The 18,902-nt window shown below is 44.9% G+C and overlaps 1 protein-coding gene and 1 long non-coding RNA gene across 5 annotated transcripts in view; one reads left to right on the top strand and one right to left on the bottom strand.

The window, feature by feature from the left end:
- LOC136402660 (uncharacterized) overlaps positions 1-1,955 on the bottom strand; it is a 30,508-nt gene extending 28,553 nt beyond the window's left edge. Inside the window, exons 1-2 of the long non-coding RNA XR_010751020.1 lie at positions 1,872-1,955; positions 173-283 (exon numbers count right to left, since the gene is read on the bottom strand). This is a non-coding gene — a long non-coding RNA (uncharacterized lncRNA). The remainder of the gene's footprint in view (positions 1-172; positions 284-1,871) is intronic.
- TRMT9B (tRNA methyltransferase 9B (putative)) overlaps positions 1,188-18,902 on the top strand; it is a 45,737-nt gene continuing 28,022 nt past the window's right edge. For 2 of the 4 annotated variants that reach the window (XM_066380258.1, XM_066380255.1), the window contains exon 1: positions 1,509-2,334. The gene's annotated coding sequence lies outside the window, so the exon portion shown is untranslated. Of the gene's footprint in view, positions 1,471-1,508; positions 2,335-18,902 lie in introns of those variants that run through there. The other 2 variants (XM_066380256.1, XM_066380257.1) reach the window with 2 other exon arrangements.

Below are 18,902 nucleotides of genomic sequence, written 5' to 3'. Positions count from 1 at the left end.
TCTCCATATTAAAATCTGACACCTGTCACCACCTCCAAGATGCTTTCCCTGACCACCTCACCTGTAACTGATTTCTCTCATGATTTCCTGCAGAATTTAAACCAAACTCTTTTTGTAATTATCACATTTTGTTGAGATCTCATTCACCAGCAAGTACTTCCTATGTACCTACCAGGCACTATCCTATACGTATCCAGGTATGGCACTGTTAGAAGAGCTCAAGGAACATCACAGTATCCAATATGTATCCTTCATCCAAGGACATGTGGTTGTTGTAACTACACTGAATGGAAGAAAAAATTAGAGGCAGCACTTTTGTGGGCTGGCATTCAGCTCCAGAACATATAAAATGAGTGAGGCTCTTTTTTTTTTTCTTTTCTTTTTAAATGCAAAAAGAAGGCATTTATAGAAAAAGAAAATGTCAATTCGATTATCCTGGCCATGGTGATAAAGATACCCAACCAAAAGTTCCCTTCCTTCCATCAATGTACTGTGGCACTAGAAAACTGTTCCGGAATCACAAATTATATATGCTGATCTCCACTCCTCTTAGGTCACCAGTTTGTGTGAGACACATATAGTTGGCTCCTCGCAAAAAAAAACAAAAAACAAACAAACAAAAAAAACAAAACAAAAACCCACGCCTGGTAAAACAACTCACCATGAAGTGCCCAACCCTCACGGAGTGAGTCAAGAGCATCAACCTGTCACGTTTCAAAGAGCAGCAGAGCAGTCACTCAACGTGCTAATTTTTCAGTATTAGGCACTAGCATCTTTTGAAGTACACAGGTCTCTGATGATCACTGAGCCGTTTGATAAGAGAGGTGGAAGAAGATCGTGCTAAGGACCTGGCATATAGTCCACCCTACTGTTTCAGAAGTACTGTATGTAGTCTGTGCAGTATATGTGTGAGCATCTAATTCTAGGTAGAATCTTCTAACCTAAGTTCCAGCCCTACTTTGATGGGACTAGTTTTGCAAAACTCGTAACAGATTAAGTATCCTGTTTTAGAGCAAAGCCCTGAAGAGTCTAAGCAGTGGCACCTTGGCCTTTTAACAAACCCTTTGATGTTCAGTTATCCAATATACCCAATGGGGACATATCCCTTGAAGTACGTGGTTACAAGGATCATATGCGAAAACTCGAGCTAAAGCGTCACGTTGTTGTCACCCCAGGTACTGCGTTGCTGTGCTCCGGGCGGGCCAGGTGTACTCGCCTTGGCGTCCTCTCCCACGTAAGACCCGCCACGCCGGGAGGGTAGAGACGAGAAGAGCGCCGGGAGGAGGCAAGAAGGTCACCCCCATCCCGCGGCAGAGCCTCACTTTCCCGGCACGTTTGGGCGGGGCGTTCCAACTGACTAAGCAGGCAGGCGACACCCCTCGGGCTTCGCTCTACGCCCGCCACCCTTCCGAGGCCGTCCGCGGGCCTCGGTCCCTGGAGTCCCCAAGCTCTAGCGCCGTCTCCGGAGAGGTGAGAGTGGGGCGGGGAGGCAGGGACGGCGATGGGGGCGGGGAGCCGCGCTCCCGGGACTGCGGGCGGTCGCCTCGCTGCTCTCGCGGCGGCCGCCCGCAGGCCCCCAGCCCCAGGGCGCGCCCGGAGAAGGGCGGGGCGCAGTCGGGATCGGGCCGCGGCGGGCGGACGAGAAGCTTGCGGAGGGGCCCGCCGAGCCCGCAGATCCGCCGCCGGGAGGCCTCCCACCGGGGCCTGGCTGTAACTTCTCCTCCAAAGCCCGGACCCGCGCCCGGCGCACGCGCGCTCCCCCTCGGGCAGCCGCCCCACGGCGCCCAGCCACCCCGCGCGCCCTCCGTCTGTTTTTTTCTTATCGCTTTCATTCTCTCACTCTAAAATAGGTCAAGGGGTGGAAGTTACACCTGGTACAGCCTCTGGCTCTGATGCTAAAGCAGCTTTTTCTCTCCGGCTGCGGGAAAAGCATTGCAACTCTTCGGTTAGGTGGAGCTTCCCGCCCCCATACCGTGCAGAAAGCTCGGCGGCCGAGGCTCTAACAATGGTCTACAGAGGGGAGCGGCGAGAAGCCTTCTGGCCAGCCTAGTTCAGCCGCTCTGCGCCCGCCCTCCCGCCGGGGACCGGGAGGAGGGGGCGCGACAGGTCGCTCCGCGCGCGCGCGCCCGCGGCTGGAGTCTGACCGCCTGGGCGAATTCTTGTGCTTCTTTTGTCATTCCAGTCGCCGAGGGTGACCTGTTTACCTTGAAAACTTAGACGTGATCAAAACTGGCGAGCCTGCCCTGCAGATAGGGACTGCGGAATGTGCTTCAGATGTACGCTCTGGATAAATCAGAACTCCGAGCTTCAGGGGACGTGCGTAGTGTCTTAAAGGTGAAAATGATCTGTGTTTTCATGCAGTACATGTTTATCTTTATCTTTAGAAGGTATCATTTGGGAATTGATTCTTAAATAGCAGCGGCAGGCAGTCAACGAAGATGACTTGAAGTCAGAAAGTTTGTCAGAATATTTTTTAGTTGATCTGAAAGAACTTACTAAAATAGTCAAAGCGGATGGTGAAAATGCAGTTTAAGAAGGTATATCAAAATGAGATGGTAGGATTCGTATGATGTTTGCTATATGTGTATTTTTTGGTACTACCTGGTTCCTTGTGATAAATGTTATACACATACAAAGCTCTATGTAGAAAGAGTGAGACTATGAAACATCTACGTGCAAAGCTTTATGTATTGGTTGGTATGCATGCATTTAAATGTTATGGGACATTTCTTGTGGGCAGAAAGTCAGAATATATCTATATCATTTTGACGTTAAGGTTACTGGCTATGTTACAGATAACGATTGGCATTTAAGCCCTTGTTTCAGCCGCTAAAAGTACTACTTGTGGTATGACTTATGAGCCTAGGGAATCCTTGAAGGATATTACTGGCTAATAAATGGTTAATTTGTTTTGAAGTTTAGGGAAGGGAGAACTGTTAAGTTTTTCTGCCCTTGATGCCTGGCTGAAAATGCAGTGTGCTGCACTCTCCCTTGGGTGAGGGTGAGGGAGGCGTTAGAGTAGTTCAGACCGGAGGATTGCACGTGACTTCTAAAGGAGACCTTGGCCAGTGCAGAAAGTGTCTCCTCACCAAGGAGCTGCTCCAGGGAGCTGCTGCTTTATGAATACATTTGGCCAGATTTGAGAAGGGCGCTCTCTGTAAACTCTTCTCTTGATTCAAAAGAAATCCTATTTCTAGAAAGATTCAATTACTATAATAATGTTCTTTCGAAATAATTTGTCCCTGCGTGTGTATGTCTTAATATAGCTAAAGCATCAAAGTAGTTCAAAGGTTATAATAAAATTTTACTTATTGGAGGGACGTGCAATGGAAAATACAGTGTGCATGCTAATCCTGCCTTGTAACGAAGGCTCGGGGGACTGCTCCGGTCAACCTTAAATCTCTGTTTATGTATATTTCTCTGTTAAATCTCTGTTTATGTATACTTCTAAAGCTAAATCTTATGGTGATTAAGGACTATAAAGGAGGTGTTAAATCTTAGAGTATTCCTGATAAGTGGATATGTGAATACTTATATGCCTTTCACTCATATAGAATTCATATGAACCTCTAAAGAGCTAGTTTACAAAATCTGAAACACATTATGACGAGAACCCTATCACTGCTTTGAAGAAGGCACAAAGGCTGGATAAGCTTGGCAATATGCAGCATCTTAATGTTGAGGGGGAAAAAATGCAACTAAGTCCTTGTGTTTATTGCATGTTGATGTTCTGATTTGTATTTTAAATAGGAATTGAGTGACACTGTCCTGTAATTGAGCCCTTGGTTTAATGCATTCCTGAGATGAGGCTGTCAGAACTTGTCTGTGCAGTCTTGTGTGTTCCCTCAGATAAATGAGGAATGCTCTGAGCAGAGTGGCGTGAAAGTATTGTGACACTGGGGATTTATGTCAGGACAGACTGAAGGAACTAAATATCACCCGAGTCTAGCATAGTTCGGTCCCTCATAGGGCTGACCACATAGAGGTGCTGAATGACCAGCTGAGTGTCCTTCAGCTTTCGTGGTTCTCTTCTTTTTTTTTTTTTTTTTTTTTTTTTTTTTTTTTGGTATTTTTCTGAAGCTGGAAATGGGGAGAGACAGTCAGACAGACTCCCGCATGCGCCCGACCCAGATCCACCCAGCACGCCCACCAGGGGACGACGCTCTGCCCCTCCAGGGCGTCGCTCTGCTGCGACCAGAGCCACTCCAGCGCCTGGGGCAGAGGCCAAGGAGCCATCCCCATTGCCCAGGCCATCTCTGCTCCAATGGAGCCTTGGCTGCGGGAGGGGAAGAGAGAGACAGAGAGGAAGGAGAGGGGGAGGGGTGGAGAAGCAGATGGGCGCTTCCCCTGTGTGCCCTGGCCGGGAATCGAACCCGGGACCCCTGCACACCAGGCCGACGCTCTACTACTGAGCCAACCGGCCAGGGCCGGTTCTCTTCTTTTGACGTCCTAAGAGTACATACCCTAGACCTCTGGCTAGGAGATCTCTGAAAGAAGTGAACCTCATTCACATTGGGTAATTATTTCCCTCCTGGAGAAATTTAAAACCACTAAAGAAAAGGAATTTAGGTTGCATTCTGTCACCTGGAGTGAACAACAGCTCTGAGCCATTTCCTCATCTGTGAAATGGGGATGATGATACTTCCAAAAGTGGCTGGTTTGTGATGAGCAAATGTAAGAGTTCATGTAAAATGCTGAATACGCTGTCTGTCGGCACATTGGGGGCCGCGTGGTAAGGAGAACGCTGTGGACTTCAGTATCATTTCTGCTAGCTGCCGAGGAGTTGCTGCGGACCTGACGGTAAATGAGTCATTCCCCTGCACTGGTGTACTTACTGTGCTCTTATAGGACACAGCACAGTTGCTCTAGACCAGGGGTCCCCAAACTACAGCCTGCGGGCCACATGCGGCCCCCGCCACACTTCTGGAAGGGGCACCTCTTTCATTGGTGGTCAGTGAGAGGAGCATAGTTCCCATTGAAATACTGGTCAGTTTGTTGATTTAAATTTGCTTGTTCTTCATTTTAAATATTGTATATATTCGTTCTTGTTTTGTTTTTGTTTTTTTACTTTAAAATAAGATATGTGCAGTGTGCATAAGGATTTGTTCATAGTTTTTTATAGTCCGGCCCTCCAGCGGTCCGAGGGACAGTGAACTGGCCCCCTGTATAAAAAGCTTGGGGACTCCTGCTGTAGACTCTTAGTAGTTAGTGTCCTCTGGGAGTTAGGCTCACGCTGTCAACTTGCATCTCCTCCACCCTAGACAGGCTTTTGCTTACCTCAGTTGCAAGTTTCCTGTAGCAGTTTTGGAGATAATGAAGATACCAGGGGAGGGAGGAGATGACTCACTGAAATTCTAAAATCAAATTTAAACATTTAATTGACTAGTTTCTATTAATGCCATGAGATGGATGGCCTTAATTAAATGGTGAGAATCCCTCGCTTTTGCATGGATAGTTAGAACAGGTAGAGAGCGTTTGTCATTATTTAGAAACAGGGTGTCTGGACTTGAGGGATGAAGCAGAAATAAGGTTCACTTGGGTCTTCCATCCTTTGGTGTTCCCTGTGCTCCCAAGTCACCGTGCTGAGCCTCAGGATGCGCTAGCAAGACAAACAGACCTGAGCCCTCGTGGAACGCAGGTCTGCTGGTAATATGCATAGGGCAACCTATAAATATACCTGTGCCATGTACTATGCAGGAGGATGTCAAGGGCAGAAATGGGACTTTGACCTGTGGAAGGAGGGAGGTCAGGAGTGCTTGCTGAAGGAAGTGATGTTGGGGTTGTGGAGGCAGGTCCTTCGGGAAGGAAGAGCATTGAAGGCCCATTGGGCTAAACCTGCAGAGACTATGTGTGTGTGTGTGTGTGTGTGAGACAGAGAGAGAGAGAGAGAGAGAGAGAGAGAGAGAGAACAGTATCTTTGAAGGAGACAGAATCGGTGAAGCAGGAAGAGAAAGCATAGGCCGTGACTCACATTTTCTTTTTTTTATGTTAAGAGTTACTCTCAGTAGAACCTTCGTTCCTCTGCGTAAACACCTTATCTTAGGCTTTTGTTCAGACTACCCTACTGAATTATAAAAAGGATAGTTACAATCTTTTTTCAGCTGACCAGAACCTAAACCAGTATTTACCATAATTGACTGTCAGCTCTTTGCATTACTAGTTGTATGACTTTGAAAATATATACATATGGGCTATTTCTATAGCATAGCTGGATAGATACAAAATTAGTTCATTTATCCCCCACATTTGACTCTCTGTGTCTATTCAAGAGCTGTAGGGACTGATTTACTTCGTGTGTCTACAGTTGAGAAGCCCTGAACAGCCAGGCAAGAGTGTGTGGAGAGTTGTCCGAACCTGTTCACCATATGCGTGATTTTATTCACTTTGTTATTCCCTGTTCTCTTCTCACTCCCCTTCTTTTTCTTTCCTCCCCCCTCTTTGTTATTTTTTTCTTCAGTGTTTTTTTTTTTTTTTTTTCTTTCTCTCCAGAGGGCCTGATGATCATTTCTCAGCCTTTATATAAATAATTATGCTTTGGCCTCAACTGCAGGCCTTAAAGTGTGGTGGCCCTGATTTGGGTAGTTCTGGATAATGACCTGTGACCAGTGGTGGGATTCAAATAATTTAACAATCAGCTCTCTGCCCTACTGACCATTTTAAGTATGAAAAAATGATATACCGAAAGGTAGTTTATTATTTCATGCATGTAATAAATACTTAAATAAGGACAATAAGAGAGGTACACAGAACTAGATTACATTATAAGAATGAGTTTTAAAATATTAATGAAAAAATACTAAATAATACCTGACAAAAAAAAACAATAAAACTGTTATTTAAGATATTTCCTCCCTGGCCAGTTGGCTCAGTGGTAGAGCGTAGCCTGGTGTGCAGGAGTCCCGGGTTTGATTCCCGGCCAGGGCACACAGGAGAAGCGCCCATCTGCTTCTCCACCCCTCCCCCTCTCCTTCCTCTCTGTCTCTCTCTTCCCCTCCCGCAGCCAAGGCTCCATTGGAGCAAAGTTGGCCCAGGCGCTGAGGATGGCTCTGTGGCCTCTGCCTCAGGTGCTAGAGTGGCTCTGGATGCAACAGAGCAATGCCCCAGATGGGCAGAGCATCGCCCCCTGGTGGGCATGCCGGGTGGATCCCAGTCGGGCGCATGCGGGAGTCTGTCTGACTGCCTCCCTGTTTCCAACTTCAGAAAATACACACACACACACACACACACACACACACACACACATACACAAAGATATTTCCATATTGCTTCGTGATTGGCGTCCTCACTTGCAATTTTCTTTTACTTATGGACGGAATGAACACTACTCCGGGCGCTTAGAATACGCTGTTGTGCAGATGAATGTTAAAAAAGAGTAAGGAATGTAAATTTGTGACTCTCACATTGGGAGGCTGCCCAGACACCCACCTTAGAGAGAACCCTGATTACGAGTGTCATTTTAACAACTGGTTTGCCGAACTCATCAAAAATTAGGTTTCGGTTCTGTTGCACCAATGCAAACTGGCTGAATCCGACCACTGCCCGTGCCCTTTATTCTGTTCCTTAAGGTGTAAGGTGTGTGACGGGCAGTCACAACCCTTTTCCCTTTTGTGGTTCTCCCCAGGCATTGCCTGCTGTCTCATGCCTATTCTCTCATCTCCCGTTTTTTCCCTTGTGTCGGTCAGTTGCTGATAACAGAAACTGTTTTAGCTACTTTATGCAGAAAGGGGTTTAATATGGGAATCAGGCGCTCACAAGAAGGTTGAAAGGGACGGTTGCAACTTAAAGGAAAGGAGAGGATCCAGGCTGAGCTCAAAGGGTGACTCCCAGATAGGACTGCCGAACTGGCCCCCAGGATGGCTGCCATCATCGCCACCCTCTGGAGGCCGGGAATCAGAGCCACCACCAGAGCTGCTGACATCAAGAGCAGTGTCTGAGCTGGATTCCAGGGATCAGAGAAAGTGTCACTCCACCCTGGAAGCCAGTGACTGAGCAGTGTTACCAATAACAAAAACAAGCCAACAAACCTCTTCCTTAGATACTTTCCACCTCGCTTCACATCCAGCTCTTTTCACTAGCAGAATCTAATCTGTGCCCAGAACCCTAGCTGCAAGGGAGTCTGGGAAATGTGGATTATAGCTCTCTCACCTCAGAGATGGAGGAATATACAGTCGAAAGAGACTGGAATGAATGTTCAGTGACACCATTATGTCTAACACTTCAGAGATTTAGCTAGAATATTTCATTCAGAGCAGGTAGATGACATTGTAATAATCCATAAAAAGGATCCAGTTGCTAACCAATTTCTATATCAAACAGATGGATATTATAGTCATCGCAGTTGAAATTGCTGGAAAACATCATGCAAATAAATAACTACAAATTACCAACTGCCTGCCTCTTCATGTGGTTCTATTTGAATGTGAAATAATATTCCTTTGTTTTGGTTTTGCTATCAAAGTAAAATGTCAGAAAAATGATTTTTACAAGGGCCCTTTGCAAAGTCTCAGATATCTTACCCATTTAATGAACTGCAGTATCCAGAGAAGTAATGACCCCTAGCAGCCTGGTTCTTCCATTAGATGAATTATCTGTGTTTCTACTCAATGTTTTTTGCTCTGTAACCTCAATGGTGCTTTTTTAAAGGATTATAATAAAGTTAGAAGTGACCTGTTAATTGGAGATTAAAAAGTCATATACTTGCCTGACCAAGCAGTGGTGCAGTGGATAGAGCGTCGGACTGGGATGTGGAGGACCCAGGTTCGAGACCCCGAGGTCGCCAGTTTGAGCGCGGGCTCATCTGGTTTGAGCAAGGCTCACCAGCTTGAGCCCAAGGTCGCTGGCTTGAGCAAGGGGTTACTCGGTCTGCTGAAGGCCCACGGTCAAGGCACATATGAAAAAGCAATAAATGAACAAAGGTGTCGCAACGAAAAACTGATGATTGATGCTTCTCATCTCTCTCTCTGTTCCTGTCTGTCTGTCCCTATCTATCCCTCTCTCTGACTCTCTCAGTCTCTGTAAAACAAAACAAAAAACAAGTCATATACTTGAATTCGCCAATCCCTTATTTCATATGCTGGTACTTCTCACAGTCCTTTTTTGCAAACTATTAAAGTAGATATGACTGGATCTCTACTATTGCTAAGTAATCAATTATCATTTATTTGCACTCAGAAATTACATGAGCACATCTAGGAATTAATCTTGATTGTTAAATGAAGTCATTTATATTTCATTCTAATACTTGGAGCTAGAAAATGCAGGAAGAGTAGCCAGAACAAATGAAGTCACTTAGTGAATTTGTCATTCTGTTACATATATTTAAATTGATTTTTACATTTCAAAAGGCAAGATTCCATTCAGATATCTTTTCTGGTAGATGATGAAAGCACTTAAATGCAGAATTACAAATGTTGCCTGGGATAAACCACAATAAAATGAGTTTGTTCTTTTGGATCCAGTAGTGACACCCAAGAGTTTAGCCACTCCATGCCAAGCGACCGAAATAAACAACAAAATAAAAGCAGTGTCCTTGCTCTATAAATGCAGCTTCAAGACAAATGCACTGTTTTCTATCTCAAGTTCCTACCAGACTGTTATTCTTAAACCCCATTTATAGTGTATTCTCAGGAGGGTACTGTTTGAATCTAACATTATATTTTTATTTGATTAATCATAAGGGAAAATTAGTAGTGTTAATCTTTCTATGTTATAATAACATATTAATAAACTCTCTCTAGTTTCAACATATCCCTCCACCAATTTTTCTCTTTCATTGATATTCAAGCCAACATTCAAGAGAAAAGGCTGGTTTTTTCTCCCTGTGGATGATAAGGGTGATGAATTCTTGTCTTTAGCATTTGCAGCATACTTGAAGATTGAGTTAAAGGACACAACTCCTTTTATGGATCACATATCAAAATGATTCTTTGATTTGCCAAGTGTATTGTGGACTAGAAAGATACCCAAATCTGAAATCTTTCTCTGGTTAGATCATTGGTGTGCCAATTAAAGTGGGGAGAGAGAGCACGGGGTTTCTTGTATCATTTTTAAGGCAAAATTTGAGGAGAAACAAGCAAAACTAGTATTTGGACATCCTTGAATGATTTGTTTACCAGTGACTCAAAAAGTGGGACCTCGGCCCTGGCCGGTTGGCTCAGCGGTAGAGCGTCAGCCTGGCGTGCGGGGGACCCCGGTTCGATTCCCAGCCAGGGCACATAGGAGAAGTGCCCATTTGCTTCTCCACCCCCCCTTCTTCCTCTCTGTCTCTCTCTTCCCCTCCCGCAGCCAAGGCTCCATTGGAGCAAAGATGGCCCGGGCGCTGGGGATGGCTCCTTGGCCTCGGCCCCAGGCGCTAGAGTGGCTCTGGTCGTCTTGACAGAGCGATGCCCCAGAGGGGCAGAGCGTCGCCCCTGGTGGGCGTGCCGGGTGGATCCCGGTCGGGCGCATGCGGGAGTCTGTCTGACTGTCTCTCCCCGTTTCCAGCTTCAGAAAAATACAAAAAAAAAAAAAACCACACAAAAAAGTGGGACCTCTTTTGTCCTGGGATTGATGCAGGATGTACGGCTTTGCCTCTGAGAGGCTGGTCGGGGGGAGAGCCGCAGTGGGTATGGTGCCGTGGGACTGTCATCACGAGTGTGCAGACAGTGGCTTTTTCAGAGAGGAATGTGGTGTGTTCTGTCATGGTGAGGTAAAAATGGAGTTAATTGAAACATAACATATTTCTGATGTCAAAGACTATCTGCTGATATATTTAACAACAACAGAAAGGCAGCTCAGAGAGGTAAAAACTGGCAACTGTCTAGGATTATGTCTTCTATCTATTCCCTTTAACCCAAAGAAGCAGTTACTTGTGAGCTTATCGAAAGTTAGACGGGTTTAGTGTTTAAAAAAAAAAAAAAAAGGACTGCTTTTGGTACTTTACTCCATGTATAGAAAGTAATCAGTAATCTTTAAAAACGTTAAGGGTGCCAGCAAGAAAGGGAGACTTTAGTCCTATTCAGGGACTTCATTCCTATGACCACAAGCAATTTAATTCAATTCCAAGAGTAGGCTTGGAAGCAGTCTTCCCTCAGAGCTCCTGAGGGACCCCTCAGCCTGGGCGGTGGTCTTGGCGCCAGCCTTGGTGTGCCCGAGCAGACACCCCAGCCGTGTGTGCCACGTTTCTGACTTTCACAACTTCGAGCAAGTACATTGAAAAAATAATAATAAGTAAACCAAATTCAAGACAGACAAATAACAACAGAGAAACAGAGCCCATAACATTCTACAGGGCATCGAGTTCATAATCAGAGTAATTTAAGAAAACGCAGGCAAATTCTGAATATTAAGACATTTTCAAATGCACTTGGCAACGCGATGATTTATGCAATTATGCAATACATCTAGGATGACCATGTGACCTGTTGTTTGATCTGTGACATTTGTGCGAGTGGAAGGGGCACTATTATTGATTGCTCTGGGGAAAAAGTGCCAATAAGGACTGCCCAGCAATTCAGGACTATGTTCTGTCACTCAAGATTAAGGTGCTGGTTATGTAGCATTATTGCATTATTGTATTGAATTTTCTAAATTGTGGTAAAAAATATACATAACATAGAACTTACAGTTTTAACCATGTTTAAGTGTACAGTGCAGTGGCATTAAGTATATTCATGTTGCTATATCACCATCATTGTCATTCATCTCCAGAACTTTTATCATCTTACAAAACTGAAGCTGTTCCTATTAAATAACAATTCCCCATTCACCTCTCCTGCCGGCTTCTGGAGGCCACCGTTCTACCTACTGTCTGAATTTGACTAGTCTGGCTTCCTTACCTTAGTGGCATTATACACTGTCCTTTTGTGACCGGCTATTTCTCTTAGTATGATATCCTCAAGGTTCATCCACGTTGTAACCTGTGACAGAGTTTCCTTTTCTTTTTATGGCCGAGTATTATTTTACTGTATGTATATACCATATTTTGTTTATTCATTCGTTTGTACGTGGACACTTGAGTTGCTTTCATTTGGCAGTTGTGTATAGTGCTGAACATGGGTGTGCAAATGTCTCTGCGATCCCTTGTTTTCCATTCTGATCTGTAAATGCAGAAATTAAAAATGGAAGGAAAGAAAACATTCTTTGTCCTCTACAGGATCTTGCTGGTCATACTTGCTCAGCACAGTACTGTGACAGCCAGGGGTCCAGCTATACCTCTGCCGAATTCATCAGAAAAAGCAGCTCTTGTGGATACTCTAAAGAAACTGCCTGCTGCCTGACCAGGTGGTGGCGCAGTGGATAGAACTTTGGCATGGGACGCAGAGGACCTAGGTGCGAAACCCCGAGGTTGCCGGCTTGAGTGCAGGCTCACCAGGGGTCGCTGGCTTGAGTGTGGGATCGTAGACATGACCCCATGGTCGCTTGCTTGAGCCCAGAGGTCACTAGCTTGAAGCTCCAGGTTTCTGGCTTGAGCCCAAAGGTCACTGGCTTGAAGCCCCAGGTTGCTGGCTTAAGCAAGGGGTCTCCAGCTTGTCTGGCGTCCCCTGCTCAAGGCACATATGAGAAAGCAATCAATGAACAACTAAGGTGCCGCCATGAAGAATGATGTTTCTCATCTCTCTCCCTTCCTATCCGTCTGTCCCTATCTGTCCCTCTGTCTCTCCATAAAAAGAATGGAAAAGAAACTGCTTGCTGAAAAAACAAAACACACCCAGAGATTCAAATTTCACAGCCAGAGTCTCAAATTTCATCCCTACATGGGGAAAAGGAAGTTAGTTTTTCTCTCACAAGCACCCTGACGCGTTGACCACAGGAGTTTCCAAGGGAAAGGGGCTGGCTCCGGAATGTCAGATCGGAGACAGGCAGATGGCTGAAACAACGCAAAGAGCTAGGAGTTCAACAGCATGTGACTAAGGACATATCTGCAACACAGGGGACCATGCACTTCCTGGAAACAGACCACAGAACCCACAGCCACCTGCTGATTTGGAAGATGAGCTGAAAGGAACCAGGCTACAGCAGAATGCAGACCTTCCTGATGCAAAGGGAGAGATTCGTGCTTTGGCTGTGGAAGTAGATACCCTACTGTCAATGTCAAGAATATTAATGCATCTGAGCTCAATTGAGATAGTCCCCTCATGAAAGTAGAAGCATCAAAATATAACTCTTTGTCTGAAATTTGTATTTCCCCTGGGGATTTTCGGTCCTGGAAAGTAATGTTGCCATGCCTGAAACAAATAGGAACTGTGGCATGTATTGGAAGGGCCTTGCTCTCTCTAAGTCTGAGGCAGATGTCAGCCCTCTGTGGAGTCAACAGAGGAAACTCATTGATCTGCAACAGAAACCTTGAAGGAACTTTAGATAAACTTTTGGTCATTAGTAACCAAGCTTCAGAAAACACATCTACAGAAGTCATCGGCCAATCAGAAATGATAGCTGAGAGCCAAATAGGTATGAAGGAGCTTTGAGAGAGAGAGAGAAAAAAAAGGACCCAAAGTGAACATATTCTGGCTGCCCAGATTGAACAGTGTCCTCAGCAGACTGCACCTGTATCCGTGAGCACTGAACATTTAACAGGCAGGTCCAAATAAAAACCTGCACATCAATTTTAGCAGCTTTGTTCATAATACAAAAACTTGGAAAGAACCAAGATGTTCTGTAGGTGAATGACTAGACAAACCATGGTATTTCCAGATAATTACTTAGTGATGAAAACGTTAATTAAACCACAAAAAGACATAGAGGAACCTTAATGACTATTCCTAAGTGAAGGAAACCGGCCTGAAAAGGTTGAATACTGTATGATTCCAACTACATGACATTCTGTAAAAGGCAAAACTGTAGCGACAGTAAAAAAGATCAGTAGTTGATGGGTATTTCTGGCAGGATGCGGGATGAGAAAGTAGAGCACAGGGGATTTTTAGGGCAGTGAAACTTCTGTGATACTGGAGTTGCGGATACATGACATCATGCATTTGCAAAACCCATGGAACTGCACAGTACAAAGAGTGACTTCTAATGTAAACTATGGGCATTTGTTATTAATAACGTATCAATATTAGTTCATCAGTTATAAGCAATGTTCCACACTAATGCAAGATGTTAATTTAAAATTGTTTAAAATATATATATATTTAAATTAATAGACACTCCACCTGGTGCTAAAGTAGAAGATGTGGAAAATATTAACCTACAGGGTTTGGATGACGGTATGTCATGTGGTAGGGAACAAGTTGCCAAGTCAGGGAAACTAATAAATTAGAGGAATACTGTATTCTGATCCCACTGAACGTCTAACCCACTACCCTGCCCTTACGTACAGAAATTTCCCCTAGCTCTTACCAGGTGAGCAAGATGCACTCAGTCAGACTTCTGAGCAGACTACCTCCTTGCTCCCCAGCGCCATGATGATGAAGGACGTGGGCCCACAGAATCCGCTGACAGACCCACTGGAAACCAGAGAAAATGCCCGTCCTGGAGCTGCCAGGCCCCCTCCAGCCTTCTACCGTTCATTCCCCCGACTGCGGACGGTGGCTGCGTTCTCCGTGCAGGGAGCTCTGGACACTGTGCCTCTAGTTGGCAGAAATGAAGACCTAGATCTTCCAGCTTTGCCAGCAATGAATGCTGCAGTCCCTACCAGGCCATGGAGAAGTGGGCTGTGCCATACGCTATCGCCTCACCAAGCTATATAGACACACACGTGAGCACTCCTATGTGTGCAGTACACGTAGCAGCTGCAAGCAAAGTGCTGAGCCAGGTATTTTAAAAGATATATTCTTAGCCAAAATAATGTGTGATCTTCTGTCTGATAATTTGTCTTTTCTAGTTGTTAAAAGTTGCCTTTGGAAATGTGTTGGCAGTATGTGCATATGGAAACATTTTATTCTCATTAAGATGACATATTCTGGCATGAAACTGATGGTTTTGTGTATAGGCTACCCCTTTAGAAGGATGGTGAATCTCTAAAACGCAGAAGCTATGAGAAATGTTACCACGAGTGCAGCTAAAAGCAGGTCAGTTTAACCGCCCGGCTCCTGCTGACTGAACTGTCAGTATAAACTCCTAACCACGTGGTTTGGTGTTTTGATTTATTTCCAGTGTGCTGTGTATTATGATTCATTCATTCAAATAAAAAATAGAAGACTAACTGAATAATTTTTAAAATGGAGGAAAAAAATTACATTATATTTTGACATAGACATTTTTATTACAGGTAACTAGCAATCACTAAAGTATTTACACAGGTTTTCTTTTTTTTACTACTTTGTGCAACAATTAGATAAAGCTGTGAGTGACTAACTCCTGCTTTTCGGGATCTGTTTATTTTAATTCTGTTGTGACATGGTGGACCTTGGGCTTCTCTTGATAGAATTAGTATACATGCATTCTAGTCCTTAGTCCTTAAGCAACTAACAGTATAGGGGTATTTTTCCCCCTTAATTGGTTGGCTCTGAACACTTTGAGTAGTGAGTTTTTTTCATACTTGCTGACCCCCGGGAGTGAGGTGTTTTTTTTCAGAAAATGAAATTAGTTCCAGTTACTCTGGATGGTCAGGAGGCACAAGGATGTACATGAATGTTCATACTAACCAAAGGGTTAAGTATTTCTAAATGAAACCAATGGCATTGGCTTTCACCAGTGTGTCATGGAGCTTAAGTGGCATTCTACACATAGCTGCTATTTTCCTTGGTCCCACTGCCTCAGTGTGATGCTATTTCCTGTCGGCCCTTAGACCCTGCAGCCCCTTCCCTGCCTTCCCCAAATCATTTGTCTTTCACTCAAGAGGCACAGTAGCTGCTTGAGGCTTCTTGCTTGTTGACCAGTGACTTCAGAAAGAGTAGATTCTGGTCCATGTGCTAATAGGCCCAGAGGTGCCAGCAAAATGACCATCCTGTGGAATTCAATCCTAGTTTTTTTCTCAAGGGTGTTGTAGCTATAAAAACCTAACAATAGAAGCAAGTGGGCCCTAGCTTTTGACTCAGTAGATAGAGCATTGGTCTGGTGTATGGACAGCCCGGGTTCAATTCCTGGTCAGGGCACACAGCAGAAGCAATCATCTGCTTCTCTACCTCTTCCTCTCCCCTTCTCTCCCTCTTTCCCTCCCGCAGCCAGTGGCTTAATTGGTTCGAGTATTGGCCCCAGGCACTGAGGATAGCTCATTTGGTCTGAACACATTAGCCTCAGGTGCTAAAAATACCTTGGTACTTGAACATCAGCCCAGATGGGGTTGCTGGTGGATCCAGTCAGGGCACATGCAGGAGTCAGCCTCACTATCTACCCCCTCTCACCTAAAGTAGAAGAAAAGGAAGAAGCAGCAGCAGCAAGTGGCAGAAAAACCAAAGAGACTAGTGACACTTTATATAGAGGAGAATGAGGTGGAGGAAGTAGGCAAGGCTGACGGACCCCTCTTAAAAAAAGAAAGAAGAAAGAGGAGTCTAAAGCTGGAGGGCAGAAGCGGAGTCTGGGAAGGGCTTGCGTTTGTGTGTGGTTTTCTGTTTCTATTTAAGGAGAGGGAGCTCCATCTCTGCTCTCTGTGGAGCAGAGGCCGTGGGGACAGAGACTAAGGATGGGAAGAGAGAGGACAGACTAATGCCCCAGGAAAGACATCAGCAGAAGAGAGATGCTGGCCCTTGAGGGACTCTGATAATTCTGAAACAAAAGGGATATATAATCATTTAGGGTAGAAGGAGGGAAATTGAAGAAATTTACATTTTCTTAGTAAAGTAGAAACAGCAGTAGCTATTAAGGAATTATTTATCAATATATTTGTCCATAGCTCAGGCTTCTGGGGAAATGGAATTAAGCTCACAATGTAAGCAATAAAAGGTTAAGCTTTGGTTTTATATCCACTTGCCCCTTTTTTGACTTTTCTCATGCACAAAGCTGTGCATTTTCTCACAATCTAGGAGGCCATCAAACAGAGATGAATGAAGCAGACTATTCAGCCATACTAAAGTAAAATCTACTTTAAAAATACAACCTGGCATGCCTGACCAGGTGATGGTGCAGTGGCTAGAACATTGGCCTGGGACGCTGATGACCCACGTTCAAAACCTTGAGGTTGCCAGCTTGAGTGTGGCTTCACCAGCTGGAGCATGGGGTCACCTGCTTGAGTGGAGGATCATAGACATGACCCCATTGTCGCTGGTTTGAGCCCAGGGTCACTGGTTTGAGCCCAAGGTCACTGGCTTGAAAAGGGGGTCACTGCTCTGCTGGAGGCCCCCAGTCAAGGCACAATATGAGAAAGCGTCAATGAACTAAGGTGCCAGAACTAGGAGTTGATGCTTCTCATCTCTTTCTTTTCCTGTCTGTCTGTCCCTGTTTGTCTGTCTCTCTCTTTCTCTCTCTCACACACGCACACACGAAAAACAAGAAAAGCTCGTCATTATTGTCATATTAATTATTTGTTATTTAAAAACTATTTTTCAGAGATATATTCATTTAACTTTTCAACATTGGAATTGGGGTACATATTATAGTTGATTCATATCTTTGACTTTCTTGGTAAAATAACTGTGTGCATTACAAGGATAGATAGTGTCTTAGCATGGGCTGCCATAACAAAAGACTTTAGGTTGGGTGTCTGAAACACTGGAAATTTATTTTCTTGCAATTCTGGAGGCTGTAATTCCCAGATCAGGGTGCCAGCCGACCTCATTTCTGGCAAGAGCCCTCTTCCTGGCTTGCAGATGGCCACCTTCCTGCTACGTCCTCACACGAGCTTCCCTCAGTGTGCACATGGAAAGAGCTCTCTGTTGTCCTTCTTAAAAGGACACTAATCCTATTGGATCAGGGCCCCACCCGTATGACCTCATTTAACTTTTATTACCTCCTTATATGCCCTACCTCTAAATGCAGTCACACAGAGTTACAGCGTAAGAATTTGGAGAGTGACATAAACATTCATCTCAAGAAGATGGCACCCTAGATTCCATTAAGTATTGTATTCTTAACAATCTGAATCTTTTTTTTTTTTTTCCCTAAAGCTGGAAACGGGGAAAGACAGTCAGACAGACTCCCGCATGCACCCAACCGGGATCCACCCGGCATGCCCACCAGGGGGCGACGCTCTGCCCACCAGGGGGCGATGCTCTGCCCCTCTGGGGCGTCGCTCTGTTGAGACCAGAGCCACTCTAGCGCCTGGGGCAGAGGCCAAGGAGCCATCCCCAGCACCTGGGCCATCTTTGCTCCAGTGGAGCCTCAGCTGCGGGAGGGGAAGAGAGAGACAGAGAGGAAGGAGAGGGGGAGGGGTGGAGAAGCAGATGGGCGCTTCTCCTGTGTGCCTTGGCCGGGAATCGAACCCGGGACTTCTGCACACCAGGCCGACGCTCTACCACTGAGCCAACCGGCCAGGGCCAATAATCTGAATCTTAACGAGCCATCACCAAGGAATATTTTCATCTGGCATCAGAGCTTCAGGTTAATTGTATTGTCTTATTTTTGAATTTTTGAAGGGTATTTTTTTCCCACTAGATTATGATAAAACCCTATGAAGGTTTAAAAACTTATATTTATAGTTTTAAATTAGAAAAAAAATAGACTATATATCTTTATAAGCTTATCTTGGAGAAAACAAACACAGTCATAAAATGGAGTATGAAAACTGAAAAAAATTAAACTTTCCAAAACAGTCTGGTTTATTCTGGGCACAGACTTAATAACTCCTGCTGCTAGGAGAAGTACAATTTACTGCCGCAAGAAAGCTTAAAATGTCAAGCACATTCTGATAAAGTGCATGCAAGCTGGCTGTAAATTAGACTATTCTTTCAACCGGTGTGTTTCCTACTTCTGTGCAGCTTTCATCGTTGTGGCACTTACGATTGAAATCTCTGTGTCTGATGGAAGCATTCAAACCCTCCCCCCGAATCGGCTGTCATAGGTATTAAGCTGGTGTGGGTTGCTACAGACAATGGAGGGAACTACAA

This window comes from Saccopteryx leptura, chromosome 4, assembly GCF_036850995.1.
Source record: "Saccopteryx leptura isolate mSacLep1 chromosome 4, mSacLep1_pri_phased_curated, whole genome shotgun sequence".
In the NCBI taxonomy this organism is placed as follows: Eukaryota; Metazoa; Chordata; class Mammalia; order Chiroptera; family Emballonuridae; genus Saccopteryx; species Saccopteryx leptura.
The sequence above is the reverse complement of the archived record's forward strand: the minus strand, read 5'-3'. Positions and strand labels throughout refer to the sequence as shown.